This window comes from Pelodiscus sinensis, chromosome Z (genome assembly GCF_052426305.1).
Source record: "Pelodiscus sinensis isolate ZL-2025 chromosome Z, ASM5242630v1, whole genome shotgun sequence".
Classification (NCBI taxonomy): domain Eukaryota; kingdom Metazoa; phylum Chordata; order Testudines; family Trionychidae; genus Pelodiscus; species Pelodiscus sinensis.
This window is the reverse complement of record NC_143085.1, coordinates 37,036,244-37,051,804: the sequence shown is the minus strand read 5'-3', so window position 1 is coordinate 37,051,804 and position 15,561 is coordinate 37,036,244. Positions and strand designations below refer to the sequence as shown.

Here is a 15,561-nt window from a genome sequence, read left to right as displayed (position 1 = left end):
GTATGCAGCAATAGGAACATGGCTCCTGACGACTCCACAGCTGAGTTTGCGGTGCCCAAAGGAGGTGGTATGGCCAGCCTGGGGAAGAGGAGCCAGTGCAAGTCAAGGTGAAGCTGACACTATGCCTACTGCTTGGCAGAAGCAATGAAGCAGCAGTGCCAGTCAGAAGCAGGCAGGGAGGTAAGGCCACAACACTTAATCATAAGAAGTCAGGTCCAGCCAAAATTTAATTGGTTATGGGAGATCTGAGAGCCAGACGGGCGCTCGGCACAGGCGCTTTCCCCATCGCCTACCGCTGCAGGGAGGGAAAGGAGAACGGACACACTTGCTGGCAGCAGTGCGTGAATGTGCCATGCATAAGCGTGCATGCACACAGAGCTGCATGTGCACACACATAGGCACAGCTCACACACAACGCACCACAGGTGCATCCAGGCACGGAGTGGAGCGCGCACACACACACACGTGCTTGCACACAGAGTTGCAGGCGCACGCCCATGCACACAACTCACCCACGCCATGCACCACAGGTGCACCCAGACCCTGTGCCAGCCGCGCACGCACACTCCGACCCGGACACCCCGGCGCGTGCACGGGGCGTGTGCGCGCCCGAACGTGGCCCACACGAGCCCGGGGTGACACCTCTGCACGTGCCCCCCCCTCCCCCGGGCTGCGCGCGCACGCAGCCCCCGCCGCAGCCCCCACCCCTGCGGGCCGGGCCGCGCGGAGGCGGCTGCCCCGGGGATCCCGGCCCCTCGTGCGTGTGACGTCGCCGCGTCTGGCGCTGCTGCGGGCTGGCGGCTCGGGGCGGCGGGAGCTGCCGGCTGGTGAGTGAGCAAGGGGCAGCCCCCGCCCAGCGCTGCGCGCCCCCTCCCTGCCCGGAGCTGCGCGCGTGCTTGAGCTCCCCGTGCGCCCTGCTCCCTGCGCCTCCCGTGCGCGGAGCCACGCGTCCCTGCGCCCCCCCCCGCGCAGCGCTGCGCCCCCGGAGCCACGCGCGTCCCTGCGCCCCCCCCCGCGCAGCGCTGCGCCCCCGGAGCCACGCGCGTCCCTGCGCCCCCCCCCCCCCCGCGCAGCGCTGCGCCCCCGGAGCCACGCGCGTCCCTGCGCCCCCCCCCCGCGCAGCGCTGCGCCCCCGGAGCCACGCGCGTCCCTGCGCCCCCCCCCCCCCGCGCAGCGCTGCGCCCCCGGAGCCACGCGCGTCCCTGCGCCCCCCACCCCCCGTGCGCTTTACACTCTGCGCCTCCTGCCTTGCGCGGAGCCCCGCGTCCCTGCGCACCCCCCACCCTTTCGCGGGGCTCCCCTGCGCGCTCGGTTGTTTCAGCCCCTGCTGCCCACCCCTTCTGGCTGCCTGTGCCCAGCCGGCTCCCGGCAGGGGAGATGCCAAGCTGGGCTGGAGCACTGCACCGGCTGGCATTGCCCCTCTGCTGCCCTCCCGTGGCTGCGGGGCTCGGGTTACAGCAGTGCGACCCAGTGCCCCAGCTGGCTCAGCTCTGGGCTGCCTGTGTCCGCATGGCTGGCAGTCACTGCTGGGCAGCATTATCATGCCCTGCTCATGGGCATGTAGATGGGTAAGACCCAGAAGAAGGGCTGAGCAATGCCCCGCTGTGTCCCTAAATCTCTTGTGCCGCAGAGTCTCCCTTCTCTCTCCCTCACTTTCCTCCCCAAAGCCAGCTATGTTCTGAGTTTGCATTAAGTGCAGGGAATTCAGGGGACTGGCCTTTCAGGCTGCCTCCTATTCTGGAGTGCTCTGACAGTTGTGCATGCGTTTATACCTATGCATCAAGAGAGCCACATTGTGAATTTACTTGCTTTGTGGGTTTAAATCTGAATTGTTAATATGGGCATTTTTTCTAACTGGCAAATTGTGGCATGTAGCGGAGTTCTCTTGGATGCTTTTATTAGCCAATGCTGCCTAAAGTGATCAGAGGAAGGAGCAGCAAACAAGAGTAATGTAACCTCAAAATGTGACAACACACTTCCCATAATTCAGTTTTGGGCTATTGCCCAGTGTTTCTCCTTTGCCTTCCTAGTAGCTTATAGGCTGTGTCTGTAATAGTAAAAGCAGCCATAACTTAGTGCTCGTGGCAGATACTGTCCTATAGACAAGCATGTGTGTTTGGTCCCTTGTTTGACCTGACTCTCTTGTAATACTCTGTTCAGTTTCATTAAAACAAAAACAGTGGGTGTAGGTATTTCTCTTTTAGAAGCCTGAACAGTGTTTCCGAACAAAATGCTGATTTGAATTGGAGGCAGACGGGAAGCCACTCAATCGTTTGGTGTCAATGAATTTAAAAGTGCAGAGGGGTGTTATGGATGTTCTTCCTCACATTGCTTGCAGCCCCATCTGTATGCATCCGCTGTGGGTCAGGATGAAGGTTGAGGCATGTGCAAATCGGCAGAACATGACAAACTTATTTTTTTATAACAGGATGATATATATCAGTTAACTGGATCTGTGATCAGAAATTAAGTCTGTCTTCCCCTGACTCCATTCTGATTTAATTAGCACTGTTGTCACAATCTCTCTCTCTCTCTCATATCTGAGGCAGTGAGTTGTAGCTCATGAAAGCTTATTCCCTAATGCCCTAATGCATTTGTTAGTCTTTAAGGTGCCCCTGAACTCCTTGTTGTTTTTGCTGAAACAGACTAACGCAGTGTTTCTCAACTGGTGGTATGAGTACCCTTAGGGGTACTCGAGAGAAGACTGAGGGGTATGTCAACACAACTGACATTTGGAGAAAACTGAATTTTTTGTATTAAGTTTTACAGCGCTTTATTATTTTTGTACTTTTTACACCCAAAAATGTCATCGCCTGCCTGGCTATGATTAAGCTGTTTAAACACATGCGTTGCAATGATAGAAAAAAATGTGTATGTCTGAATATTGTAGGTACTGGGGGTACTTATCATTTTTTTTTTTTTGAAAAAGGGGTACTTTATATAAAAAAAAGAATGAGAAACACTGGACTAACACACCTACCTCTCTGAAACCTGTTGAAAAAGATTGAGAGTTCTTACTGACTAAAGGTAAATTGATATACGCCAAGCTTAAATTAACTTCAGTGTGTCAACAGTGGAGCAAACCCTTGTGTAATTAGAATATTTAAAAAAATTGAGCTAAACTGGTGTAATACAGAGCTAGGTCAGTATATTCCAGTCCTGCAGACATGCTTACTTTTTTACTTCTCTCCGCAGTCTGGTTGCAGTGGATGAGACTGGCCTAAGTGCAATGAAAGCTCTGCCTTCTTTCCATAGACTCAGGGAACTCCTATACCTTTTAGGATATGCTTCTGATATGGCAGGAACAGAGAAGCTGTAAGACCTGTGTCAAAATCCTCAGCTTTTCCTTTTCCTGAGGGGTTTGTTTTGTTCCTTCAGCATTCCTTCAGCATGGAAGCTTCCAGTTCTAAAGAGCAGCTGATAGTCTCTGACTCAGGTGGGGCTGGAGTTGGGTGAAACTGAACAGCATCTCAGGAAAAACTTAAACAACAAATCCTTTAGCAGCACCTTAGAGACTAACAAAACACGTAGGTAGTATAATGAACTTCCGAGGGCACAGCCTTCAGTTTCATCTGAAAAAGTTTGTTGTGCCCACGAAAGCTCATGATACCATCTACATATTTGGTTAGCCTGGCAGCACCTTAAAGACTATTTGTTGGTTTTTAAGTTTTTCCTGTTACAGACTAACTTGGCTACCCCTCTGAAACTTTTGAACATCTCAGGAGACAGGCAAGAGATTCAACCAGTGCTCCCCTCAGGCTCTCATTTAAATTTCAGTTTTACATCAGGTGTCTTTGTTTCCGTAATATCCTTGGCTAAGGTATTGACACATACCCCCTGGTGAGCCTTTGAAGCAGAGTGACATGGCTGGAAATGCAGTGACAGGGGATATTCTGGCACATCTTACAAACTGGAACCTAGGTGCAGGGCCTATGAGAATCTCTGTAGAGAGGCTGGAAAGTCTTCCTTTTTAATTCTAGTGTGCAGATGCTATTAGCGCAAAAGAGTGAAAAACATGAGGGGTTACCCGTCTGAATCATTCTCCCTTCACTCTACTGCCTAGGGGCATTGCCCTTTTCCATCAAGCTGGGGGAAATCTCTTTGTTCTGGCCTCAGAAGCCTGTAAAGCATTCACCTTGCAGATAGCTTCTCTGATTCCCTACCCCTCCACCCTCATATGTGTGTCTGGTGGGTACTTCCTGCCTTTCTTGGGGGCACTTCAGAGAGCGAATGCTGGTGTATAAGCATGCACATTAATCACTGGAGACTAGCAAATAGGAGTCTGAAGGGCACCATTGCCAGTCACTCAGATTCTGGAGGCCTTTGTGAGACAGTTCAGCCAACAAGTGTAGCCAGCTAAGGAACAAAGCCCAACACGGCTGCCAATGGGGAGAGGTGACTGCCTGTCTCTAGCTGCTGATCTCTCCAGATATTGTGCTGTCTGGGACGTGGCAGTAAACATGCTTACCTGCAGTGTGGTAGGAGGGTTCCTGGAATGTGTGTGATGTGATAACCCAATCAAATCTGCCATGAATAGCTCAGGATTTTACTTAGCAAGATGATGTTTTTTTAATTTAGGAAGCCCCTCAAACTTTTGCTCCCCAAAAGGTGAAGGAGTAATCCCCTTTGGAAAAAAACCCTTCACAGGCTCATTTCTTCAGCGTATCAGTGCAACTTCAGACCAAAGTGACCGCTCTAACTCTCTGCTCAAGCAGGACATCGTACAATCTGGAACCTAAGTGCGGGGCTAATGTGTGATGGTTGACACCAGACATCTGACCTGGCTGAAAGAGCCTGGCTCTCATTTTCCTCTTAAATCGACAGGTGCAGATCACATCTCCACACATGGAAAATGGCTTCCGTGCACAGCCGCCCAAAGGTGACTAGGGTTTAAAAGACGAGGTCTGGCAGATCTGCTGAACATCACCTAACGCGCTCTCTCCTAGTGTGAGAGGAACCAGTAGTCCAGTGGCATCTTAGAAACTAACCAAAAGATGGATGTTAGCGTGTAGCCATTAACACGATTAACCAAGAAGCCTGGGCTCATCCATTAATCCTAATGGTTACATGCATCCCCCCCAGCCCGGCTGCCTCCATATGAGGGCGTGAGATGGTGCCCGTGGGGAACCGGCTTTTAAGCTGGCTCTCCGTGCATGTGGCTCCTGCTGAGCCTCCTGCCCCCCTCCGACTGCTTTTCACAGAGGCAGCAGTGTGGGGGGCAGGGCCGGTAGGAGCCAGATTTGGGAGGAACCAGCTCAAAAGCTGTCTCCCCACGAGCACTGGCTCCTGATACAGAGGCACCAGCGCCGGGCTGTGGAGGCCGGCAAGAGGAGCCAGTACGTGCGGGAAGCCAGCTCCCTGCACGGAGCCACCTGCTGCCTGCGCTGCTGCCTCTCTAGGCGGGAGTTGGTGCTCCCACCAGCCCCCCTGTGTGTAACGTGTAACTGCTAAAAAATCCAGCAGTTACACGTTTACATACATACACATTTGTTAACATCCCTCACCAAAAGATACAGAATCATGAGCTTTTGTGAGTCACACCCACGCCAGTGTACCCGATACAATGGGTTTTACCTCTGAACGCTTATGATTCTGTGAATTTTGGTTAGTCTCTAAGGTGCTCCAGGACCTCTTGCTCTCTTTAAAGTTACACTAACACAGCTCCCTCGCTTAGGTTTTTTCTTCTTGTGTGAAGTTTCAGAAGCCTGATGCTGTGAGGATTTTCCCAGGGGTGGGCTACACTCACTGCTGAGTTGCCCCCGTGGAACAACTCTTGTCAAATGTTTGGGCTGTTTTCCCTCCTGCTCTGTAGTCCCTCCCTCCCTCTTTCATACCCAGCCGTGGGCACAGGGCATGTTAGCATGTGTTGTGTGTTAGCATGACTCCCCAGTGAACACCAGAGAGGGGTTTAACACTGAGCATGCTGCTTCCCCCTCTGTTTGAAGCTGTTTCACCGTCCCTGCCACTTCCTCCCTGACGCTCACACTGAAAGTGCGCCTGCCTTGCTCTGTTTGGGCAGCATCTTGCAGTGCTGTGTGGTAAGGACATGAGATGCAAATTAAATATATTCCCTCCACAACGTCAGGTCCCTGGTGTGTGGCCAGAATTACAGCGCTTCTGTCTCCTGCAGCACTCACCAGCTTTTTTCTCTGCTCATTGCCTTGTTGGACACTCGCAGTGTGAATTCTGCCACCACCTTCCATGAAGATGGGACTGGTACAGCTCACTGGGAAAATTCAGACATTCAGGCCTGCTCCACAGCCAGTGGCCAATGGCCCTTGTTGATGTATGCATTTTCTTGTCAGTTGGCTGCTTCGCAATCCAAGTTCCCTAAATCTTCCCCCGTCCCCTCAGGCAGCAGAGTTTTGAGACTTGTCAGAAGGGGTTTCGCTGCGTGTGGTGACTAGTCAGGTGGGAAGTGGAGGAAGACTTCTGATGACATTTTTCCAAAATCAGTGTCAAATCTGTGGTCATGTTTCTGTGGCTAATATAGCAGTCCCACTTAACTTGCGTGAAATTGCGCCCAGATCAAATGTTCCATGAAAAGTTTGTTTTAACTAGTCTGTTTTGCATATAATTTGCATTCCATTGGCTGACAGAAACAGAACTGTATAAGGTGAGCAGTGTTCACATGCTGAGTATTTGCAACAAACTGCTCTAGAGCCATCCTGTAGGACAGTGGTTCCCAGTTGCCGATCCGCAGTCCAGAACTGCTGGCTGCCAGGCTGCAGCAGCCCTAGGGGCCTGGGCTGGATCCCTACCGCTGCAGTTGTTGGGAGAGGCCTGTCCTCCCCTCCTCTCAGCCACCCAGCACCAGTCAGGGGCGAGGTCTCCTCCTGGACACAGGAGAGCAGATCGCTGTGCAGCGGGAGGGCTGTGCGGAGTCTGGCACGGCAGCGTTGGAGCAGCCGTGACTCGGCAGCAGTGCTCAGCCGGCGGCTGGGAGGCAATGGAGGGCTAATTGAGGGGAGTGAGGCAGGCACTGGGTGCTCTGCAGGGGGCCTAGTGTGGGGAGCTTTGGGGGTGGGAGCTCAAAGAGGCAGGGGGCTGGCACAAGGGGGCTCTGGGGACTGGGGGTTGACAGTGGGAGGGGCTCTGGGGGGTTGGGTGCAGTGGGGCTCTGGAAACCGGAGGCTGGCGCTGGGGGGGGGGGGGGCTCTGGTGGTGGGGTGCTTTAAGAGGCAGAGGGTGACACTGAGGCATTTGGGATGGGGGGTTGGCATTGGGGGACTCTGAGGGCTGGAGGCTGACACGAGGGGGTTGCATGCAGGGGACTCTGGGGTCAATGGCTGGCATTGGGGTTAGTGGAGGGGTGGGGGGCTTTAAGAGTTAGGGCTGGCACTGGGGGGCTCTGGGGTCAGGGTGTACCCCAGCCCTCAGAGCAGCCAAAAACAGCTGGCTTCATCTGCAGCAGCTGTCTGCCATCTGGCAACTGCCAAGCTGAAGCCTGGGATTTTGGTGGACTGGTAATAATCTTGCATATTTACATATTCATTATTTGCACAATGAATATGCAAATAAAATGTTACCAGTCCACCAAAAGTTTGTGAACCAATAGTGGGATAAAAAAAGTTGGGAACCACTGCTATAGGACAGGGGAGTGGGGGGGGGCACCTAAGGGTCAGGGACTGGATGTGGCCCTTAGCTTGCCCGGCTCTGGCTCCTGAGGCTTGCCATCCTCCCCACGGTGCTGGAGCACACACAGTCTACTAGCCTGGACCCCCTCAGGCTCTGGTATGCCTGGGAATGGGAGGAGTGTCTTTCTCCTTCTCAGCCAGGGGCCACGGGGTTCTCAGTCAGCTTCTCACTTGTGTGGGGCCCCTGGCTGATTTTTCTGTGGGTCAGTGACCCTGCCCCAGAAAGGTTCCCCACCCCTGCTATAGGGAAACAAGTGTCACACGGATTTGGGAGTGGCTTCCCAGATAAGTAACTCTTCTGAGAATTTCATGTGCTGCTCATGAACATTTTGTAAATAGAGGGGAAGTTCAGTTAACGAAATGTGTTGTTCTGAGTGATCTGCTCAGACTTGATACTGAAATGACCAATGACTGAACAGCGTTAAGGAGAAAATATTGAAATATTATGGTCTAGTTCTAGTATTTTTACCTCTACCACTTCTAATGCCCAAATAGCTGCAGCCATTATCACTGTCCTGAGGGCTTTTATCTGATAAAATCAGATGGAATGGTCAGTAATTGCTCTCTGGCACCTGAAACTTTTGGGGTAATGTTAGCACCTGTGGACTAGCACTGAAAGAGGTGATGGGGGGAAGGGAAGGGATTCGAAATGGGCTGCAGCATTCATTATATTGTCTGCAAAACTTGTTTTTGTTTGTTCAAGGCCGGAGCACAGAGAGCAAATAGCCCTCCTGCAGGATTAATAACTTTGTGAGCATTGTTCTTCCCACACTGACGGTAAGGAGTGGGATAAGCTATTATCCAGTCCTGGGCTAACAGCTTCTTCAGTAATCTCTTCTGCTGCACTGGCAAAACCCTGATAGCTTTTGGACCTTTTAAAACCACAGAGCCAAACTCCATCACAATTCAGAACAAATGGTCAATAGAGAGTATGAAATGAAACTTTGTACTCCCAGACTGTATGTAATGGGACTTCTGCTGCTGCATCTTTTCACACAGTTCTTTGATGTTTTCATCATCACTGGTCAAATCCAGCTTCACCCACACATTCAGGCAGTCTCCTGTCAATCTTATGGCAAAGGCTGGGGATGTGGCGGTGCAGGAGTTTGAATTATGATGTATGAGGGGTTCAGGGCAGGGGGGTTGGATGTATGATGAGCCCTGGGTACAAGGTTGGGGTGTGTTTGGGGTGCAAGAGTGTTATGGCATGGGACTGGGGACGTGGGGGTGCAGGAGTTTGGGGATTTAGGAGTATGAGGGGGTCAGGGCAGGGGGTTCAGGTGTGTGATGGGCTCAGGGCTAGGGTGTGGGGGGATGCAGGAGTGTTATGACGCTGCAGCCAGATGGGTGCTGGACACTTTTACGTTTTCATGTTAGTTTACCAAATTTCTTTGTTAATGAAAGTAAAATATTATGTCCAACACAAAAGCTTTCAACATTGTCTTTATTTATGGCAGGGGCAGGGAATCTTTTTCGGGTTGGGGGCCACTGACCCATGGAAAAATCAGTTGGGGACCACACAAGTGAGAAGCAAAAAAACAACCCTCCCAAAGCCCCCAACCCTCACTGATATGGCCCCCAACTGAGACACCTCACTCCTCTGGCACTCCAGCCCCATGATGGGGCAAGGGCCAGAGGGGACTGAGGTTCAAGGCCTTAAGCCAGACTAACTCTTCTGGGGTTCCGGGGTTCGGGGATTTGTGGCTCTCCCTAGGCTCTGGGGTAGGGCTAAAAATGAGGGGTCCAGTGTGCAGATAGGGTTGCCAGTGAATGGGATAGAGATAGGGATTCAGGATCTGGGTGAAAGGTAGGATGCAGGAGCAGGCTGGAGGTAGGTGTCTGGCCAGGAGGAGGGGGCAAGTGCAGGTTTGGGATAGTTGTCTGGCTGGGAGGGGCAGGAGTGGGCTGGGGGTAGGTGTCTGGCCAGGAGGAGGGGGCAAGTGCGGGTTTGGGAGTGTCTAAGCTAGCAGGTTCTGTTTAAGAGCCTGCCTTCCAGCTGGGTTTGAAGCAGTGTAACTCCTGATGTTTTTAGCTGTCAGGGAGTCCTCAGAGCTGTACTGGGTTGTGCCTCTTTTAAGAGTTGCCTAAGTTTGTTTGTGCTTCAGGGTTTTTGCCTCTCCCACACTCCCTATAGTAGCAGAATGGGATTATCACAACTTAAGTAGCTGTTGTGGTGTGAAAACAGTCCCCTAAACTGAGTGCTTAGAGGGTGAAACCAGTGGCAGCTTTAGTGACAATAATTGTAGTGAAGGAGGGGAGAGGATGGGATGGGGAGCTTTGCTGCCTCCCAGCTCATCAAAAGACACTGATTATTGTCTGATGGGTGCTGAGCCTTCCTGTGTGTTCCTGCCCTGCGGTTTCTTTTCACATCCCCGTTCATATCTCTTGCTTGCATCTGAGACTTTTCATCTGCCATTATTGTTTTATGCTATACACCATTTGCAGAGTAAAGTTGTTCTGAGACAGCGTACCCAGCAGCCTCCTTAGTGAGTGGGCAGGTATCTGCGGCATACTAGTAGGCATCCCCATCGCCCCCTCTCTGGCAATTTCAGGGTGACTGAACTCTTGGAAATGGTCTCTGCAGCATAGGACTGAGAGACCTTGGGGGAGAAGGATTTGTGTAGCTTGCCTTGCTGCTGCCTGTCGGTGTAAAGCAGTGAACAGGGTGCTTTATGTGGGTGAGCCTGGAATAGCTTCTTGTGACAGAGATGCACAGACTGTAGGATTAGATGCAGGATTATGTGAAAAATTAGAAAATCCAATGAATATCCCAAAAATGTTTAGAGAGAGAGAGAAAATAAGCACGCAAAAGGTGGCTTTATTTGGCACTGCACAGATGGATCTTCAAATGGGCCTGTTATTCCTTCAGAAAGCTTACTGCTAGCATTCAGGGCTTCACAGAATGTCTCTGTGTGCACAGTCCCTATGTAATTTTTTATTTTATTTTAGGTTTTATAGCTACCTCTTAATATAGGTAATCCCCCACAATGCAGGACCCTTCAAGGGAGCCTGCTGTTAGTCACTTGCTTGCATGCTTTGGCTCCACAAAAGCTTGCAAAATTGTCCTCTGTGCACTTCTCTTAAACACCTACCTGCCTTTGCTTCATTGTCTACTAGTTTGGAGACTCTCCTGATAGGGAGCCAAAAAAAGGGTAGCTCCTCTTGGGTGCCAGTCCTTGTCTGTGCTTGCACAATGTGGGGTGGTTTATGGAAACTAGAAATTGGTTGTATGATAATGTGGGATTATAGCACTGAGGTGAGACTACATCTTCCTAGCCTTGGATGACGTAGGAGTGACATGTGTAAGTAAGAATCCTTTCTCTGTGTGGGTTTCTTGCATCAACCTGCTCCATGTCTCAGGTTCTTACAACACCAATGACCGATAACAAAAGAACATTCTTTAGCATTAAGCATTTGTGCCTGGGGAGCTAAGAACAAACAGCTGGTTTCCCAATTATGCCCATGAGTTCAAAGCAGAACCTGCCCTCCCCAAGTTGTTGTAGCACTGAGATATTTCTCAGTGGGCAAATAATTGCCAGCAACTTCCGTTCAGATTTGGATTCGGGAGAGTTACAGGCCAGGGAGCAGGACAGTGTAATCACTGAGACAGAAGGAGCTGGGATTTCGCTAGGGATCCGTTCTTCCTCAGCGCTGGAGAAGGATCATGCAGTGGAGAACATCTCTGTGCAGGGAGAAAGGGATGGATGGGTCTGACTGGCTTATGACCTGACCTACCTTACTGTTTTTTCTCGTAAATGCAAAAATGGCAGCAGTAGGGTTACCAGATGATTAGCAAAATATCCCGGATACACGTGATCTCAGATCAGGGGCAGGGGGACTGGCAGGGAGGGGAGCGGGGCTGGCCGGGAGGAGGTCGGGGGAGCGGGGCTGGCCAGGGGGTAACTGACTGCCAGGGAGTGGGGCTGGCTGGGAGGAGGTCGGGGAGAATGGGGCTGGCCAGGGGAAGCAGATGGGGGGTATCGGCCACCGCGGAGCGGGGCTGGCCCGGGCACACACAGATCCCGGGCCGCTGCCCATCCCACACATGGTCCCGGCGGGCCGCATAGGCGAGTCCGGCCCCGGGGATTCCATCCCACCCCGGCCCTGCCCCCCTCCTTTCTATTGCGTAATTACGTAGTGCCTGGCTAGTAGACACGCTCGTCCACCAGCCAGGCAGTACACAACTATGTACTGTTACTCATGATGATAATAAAAACTTAATTAGAAAATACCGACATTTCTATGTCTGGTATTTTCTCAATTTGTTTCCCAGACAGAAAGCTCAAATACCAGACTGTCCAGTTCAAAACCGGACACCTGGCAACCCTAGGTTGCTGCCCCCAGTGCCTGCTCTCCCCGTACTCCGGAGTGGCTTGGGCCACGCCGCTGCCTCCCTCCCTGGGCCAGGGAGGCTGGAGCCATGTGACCCCCTCCCTCCTTGTTGCTCCTGGGTCCGGGAAGCTTGGCCCAGCTTGGGCTGTGGTTGCCTCCCTTCCCACTGCTTCTGAGGCCAGGGAGGGGTCCTCATTGAAGGAGGCAGGGCTTTAGTTGGGGCTGGGGGGCCGGCCACATGCACTGGTGCTGGAATATTTCCCCTAAGTAGTACCAATGGGGGCCCGGGTCTCAGTGCCCCCTGGAGTGGCATGCATTGGGCCCCTTGCTTGCTCTGTTCCTTCTTGCCATCAGTGAGACACAGCTTGCTTCAGCCTTGGCTGTAGCTTAGTATTCCCTTCCTAATGTGTTGTAGATAGTGATCTCCCTTAGTTTAAGCACCTGTAATAGTTCTGTTTTGCATTTATTAGCTCTCTTAGAGACTTAGCCTGGGGTGGGACCTGCCCGCTCCCCTGCTTCAAAGCCTGCATGCACTGCCTGCCACACGCCTACGCCAGTCAGCAATCCATGTCCTGATTGCCTCTGCTGTCTGGGAGAAGGACACAATGGAAAAGTGCCATATTTGCAGGTCCTTTCGTCCCAGAACCATCGAGAACAGAGGAGTCCCTCTCAGGGCCTTGCTGAAGGAGCCTGCGCTAGCTCCCCAGGACCAGCATTTAGGTTCTGCTCCCCCGACACTGACAGCTTGGTATCAGTCTTCACCCCTGGCTCTGGCGAAGCGCCAGAAGAAATTGGGCAGAGAGAAGCTCCTGGGCCCTCGCAAGAACAAGGGCAAGAAATAGTATCAACTGGCTGATAGGCCGCAAGGTAAAGCCCTGGCTGCATGAAGCTCCCCGGGCTGGCCACCATCCCGGGCACTGAAGGTCCATTTCCTTCCATGCCGGAGGCTTTCCAAGCTGCGCAGACCACCTGAACTGGGTGGTACTTCCACCCCCAGCACTGCCCGGACCTTGGCATAGAGGGAAGCCACCATTTGCCCCTCGGTTGCCAAGCGCTGCGCAGTCCTGTTCCCCGCCTCAGTCTGAGAGGAGTCTGTTCCGTAGCCTGCAAAGGTCAGCGAAGGGAGAGTTAAAACCCTTACTCGCCACTCCATCCCAGGGGTGCTTCCCTGTGACCAGGCACCCGCCGCTGTGCAGAAGATACTCACAGGTGCTGAGCTGTTCTAGTCATCCTGGCTCGTTGTACAGCTCTCGATCAACCTCTCGGCAGCGATGTTCACCTCCACGCCGCTAGTCACCACGCATGAGATGCCCTCACTGGGACGTATGCCAAACTTGAGACCTCCAGAGTTCCAGAAGGCCTCAAGAAAGAGTTCAAGGCCCTGACAGAGGAGGGCTTTGCTGTGGCCAGAGCGGCTCTGCAGGCGGCTTTGGGCACGGTACTCTTGGTGGCCCGCTCCATGGCATCAGCCATCTGGAGGCGGCGGATGGCTTGGCTCCTCTTCCCAGGCCTTTCACCGGAGGCACAGGACCTTCCCAGTGGCTTCGGTGCCCTGCTTTCAAATCAGACAGACACTTAGTTGCATGGGCTTCAGGACTCCCGCCCTCCCCGAAAGACCCTGGGTCTGTTTGCCCCCGGGACAGAGGAAGAAGTTCAAGCCCGAGCAGCATTCTGCATAGCTAGCTGGTGCCTCTTGGGTGGAACCCACATCAAGGGTGCTTATCCTTGTTCTTCCTGAGGCCCCCAACACGCTATGTACATTCCTAGGCTTGCCTGTGCCACAGTAACTGGTTTTCTGCATAGCCAGTTGCTTAAAAGTCAGGGCCAGCATTAGGGGATAGCAAACAGGCCCCGCACCACAGGAAGTAGTCCCATGACGCTTTGTTGCTGGAACGTCACCCTCACTTGGCAGGATTCATGCTTCGGCTTTGTTCCCTGCGCCCCTGCACGTCCAGTGTTAGCTCTGCTCTCTGATTTACATTGGCGGAGCCCTGAAATCTGCTTGTAGCTCCCCATGGTGCTAGTTGAAAACCATTGAGCTAAACTGCACAGTGTGATATCTGCGGAGTGAATTCTTTCTTCCCCCTGACAGAGCAGAAAGCTGGCATTGCCTCGTCTTGGACAAGTTTGTGCCTGAGTGCTTAGCACCCCAGACTGGCTTATAAGGGGACACACAAGGGACTGTTGTCAACACGCAGTGGTGCAGTACCCCGTACTGGAATAGCCCTTTTTTCTTCTTTGTTCTTTCACTTTGTACATCTGATGAAGTGAGTTGCTGCTCACGGAAGCTATTGCCCTAATGAAATTGTCAGAAGTGCCACCAGACTCCTTGTTGTTTTAGCTGAAGCAGACTGACACAGCTACCTCTGAAATGTCTATCTTCTGGATATTTCAACTCTGTCATGACTATTCTTCAGCAAATTTCCTAAAGGTGACCCCGAGAGCAGGACGTTTGAAGACTCTGCCATTGTGAATGTTTCTCCATAGGGTGAAGTCCTGTTCTGAGTTCCTTTCAATGAATTAAGAGCTGTTTGATCCTGGGTAGCCAAAGCAGACATCGGGACTGTTAGTGAAAATTCAGAGCATTGATTTCATTGTCTCTTGAGAACCAACAGCGGGTGTGTCAAACCACCATTGTTTCATTTGCCTGAATAACTGACAAGTCCCTACTGCGGTGTTTGAGAAGACAAATTCCATTCAATAAAGAGAAAATGGGGTGTTACGTGACATGTCACACAGTTCAGAGGTCAGTGCAGCTGAACAGAGTGTAACAATAATTTAAAGTCTGGAAATAAGTAGCTCCTCGCTAATCCATTCCTCTCACAAATCTAAATGCAGCGCTTCTTGCTGAAAGGTAGTTGGTAAGTTGCTATCTGACCGCTAATTGCTCACTGTGCACTTGCAGCCTGTGTGGTGTTGCAGGACCCTTTCTGACAGGGTCCTGAAATATAATTGGGCACATAATGTGTCTGATATTTTTCAGGGTGGATTGATTTAAATCAGGATGATTTTAAATCATTGATTTAAATCACATTTCCCATCGATACTTCTTCACATATTTCTTTAACAATGGTGCAGATCTGATCACTGAAATAAGTTAATTTACAACTCAGTTTAGCATTTTATAGTATCTAAGCGGATATACCATGTGTAATTTTTTTTAGATAACTTGATTTTTATTAATTTAGGAAATAGCACGTAATCATGGTGGATAAAAATAAATGATTTTTTAAAAAAAAAATCAAATAGATGTTTTTAATGTAATTTTTTTATTTAAATCAGATTTTGTTGATAAAAGGTTTTTTTTCCCCTCAAAAAGCATATGTACATATCGTTTTAATTGAGATCATCAAAGCTCAAGGATATTTCATCATGGAATAAGGATTATAAATGCTAATTCTAAGTCATGTAATGTTTAAGGAAAGTTTTGTATGAGTTCCAATAGTTCATGGAATAGGGACACAATCTTAAGGGGTTCCAGAGGCTTCTAAATAGATTATTTAGATCAATGGTGTCCAACCAGTTTTGAAGCGAACTAGCCACATTCAACTGGCCAAATAACCACATGTGGCTAGCACAGGGGTTGGCAATG

At 51.3% G+C, this 15,561-nt stretch overlaps 1 protein-coding gene across 1 annotated transcript in view; it reads left to right on the top strand.

Moving 5' to 3' along the window:
* The first annotated feature begins 674 nt into the window (after nt 1–674).
* TPST2 (tyrosylprotein sulfotransferase 2) overlaps nt 675–15,561 on the top strand; it is a 62,413-nt gene continuing 47,526 nt past the window's right edge. The window contains exon 1 of the mRNA XM_075898895.2: nt 675–827. The gene's annotated coding sequence lies outside the window, so the exon portion shown is untranslated. The remainder of the gene's footprint in view (nt 828–15,561) is intronic.